The following is a 1,618-nucleotide window of genomic DNA, read 5'->3' on the forward strand; positions in this document are numbered from 1 at the left end:
GGGGGTTCGGGGGGGGAGAGAGGGGGGGTTCGGGGGGGAGGGGGGGGGTTCGGGGGGGGAGAGAGGGGGGTTCGGGGGCGGTCGGGGGGTTCGTGTGTGTGGTCGGGTGGGTGGGTGCTGATGGGAGGTTGGGGGATGGAGGTACCGGCGGATGGGTATCTATGGGGCGGGGGATGTGTTTATCTTTCTGGGGCCTCCAGCTGCGAGTTAAGCCCCGGGTTTTCCTGATGGGCCGCGCCCGGAGCCGCCGCCTCTCCCGGATCCCACTCCCGCTGTGGCCGCCCGCACCCCGGCTGCAAAAAGCAAAATCTCCCCGCCATCGCTCACCTCCTCCCGCCGCCGCTCCGACTCCGGGCCCCAAACAAGCAGAGCCGCCTCTGCCCTTCCGCCCAAAAGCCGGACTCCCGCCCACAGCGCCGCCTCTGGTCCGGAGTCAGTCTCTGCTCCAGAGCCTATTGGCCTTCTAATGTTCGCAGTGTGAGGACCCATGATTTTTTTTTAAACTAAGGATTTTTTTAATGTTCATAGAATCATAGAAACCCTACAGTACAGAAAGAGGCCATTCGGCCCATCGAGTCTGCACCGACCACAATCCCACCCAAAAGCCCTACCCCCATATTCCTACATATTTTACCCACTAATCCCTCTAACCTACGCACCCAGGACACTAAGGGCAATTTTAGCATGGCCAATCAACCTAACCCGCACATCTTTGGACTGTGGGAGGAAACCGGAGCACCCGGAGGAAACCCACACAGACACGAGGAGAATGTTCAAACTCCACACAGACAGTGACCCGAGCCGGAAATGGAACCCAGGTCCCCGGAGCTGTGAAGCAGCAGTGCTAACCACTGTGCTACCGTGCTTGATGAAACAAAATCCCGACTCATTGCCAACTTTCTTTTGGTAATCTCCTAACTGTGTTAGGGGTTGTGGGTTTTAAACAAAATGAAAAAGATATGGTTTGCACACGGAGATTCAAAATAACAACAAGGTTTATTGAGGAGCTGTTGCCTGTACAGAGTAGAAAATGAAACTAAATAGGAGGCTGTGAAACAGCCCAATGACATCGCCATCAAATCATGTGACTAGCTCTTAAAGCAATCATGGAACAACTTAAATATATAACAGAATTACTTCCTCTTTCACCATCACCTGGGCAGTATCTTCTTCCGCGATAAAGACAGGCGCAAAATGTTCACTTAATACCTCAGCCACGTGCAAGCTCCCTTTTGGTCCTTGAAATAAAAACAGAAAATACTGGAAAATCTCAGCAGGTCTGTCAGCATCTGTAGAGAGAGAATAGAGTCAACATTTCATTCTGGATGACCCTTTGTCAGAGCTCTGTTTTCATTATGGATTCCAGCATCCGCAGTAATTTGCCTTTACCCTTTTGGTCCATAATCAGCTCCCCTGCTTCTTTTACCACTTTTCTTGTTATTTATATGCCTGCTGAAAACTTCTGGATTCCCTGTCATGTTAACTGCCGCTCTCCTCTCATACTCTCTTTTTGATTCCTTTTTATATTTCAATTCCCCTCTGAACCTTCTATATTTTTGCTTGGTTTTCAGTTGTATTATCCACCTGCCATCTGTCATAAGCACGCTTTCATCTTCAT

General features: G+C 50.6%; 1 protein-coding gene across 1 annotated transcript in view; it reads right to left on the reverse strand.

Moving 5' to 3' along the window:
* Positions 1 to 412, reverse strand: part of sptssa (serine palmitoyltransferase, small subunit A) — an 11,489-nt gene extending 11,077 nt beyond the window's left edge. The window contains exon 1 of the mRNA XM_078233741.1: positions 328 to 412. The gene's annotated coding sequence lies outside the window, so the exon portion shown is untranslated. The remainder of the gene's footprint in view (positions 1 to 327) is intronic.
* Between the last annotated feature and the right edge of the window lie 1,206 nt (positions 413 to 1,618).

This window comes from Mustelus asterias, chromosome 18 (assembly GCF_964213995.1).
Source record: "Mustelus asterias chromosome 18, sMusAst1.hap1.1, whole genome shotgun sequence".
Lineage (NCBI taxonomy): Eukaryota > Metazoa > Chordata > Chondrichthyes > Carcharhiniformes > Triakidae > Mustelus > Mustelus asterias.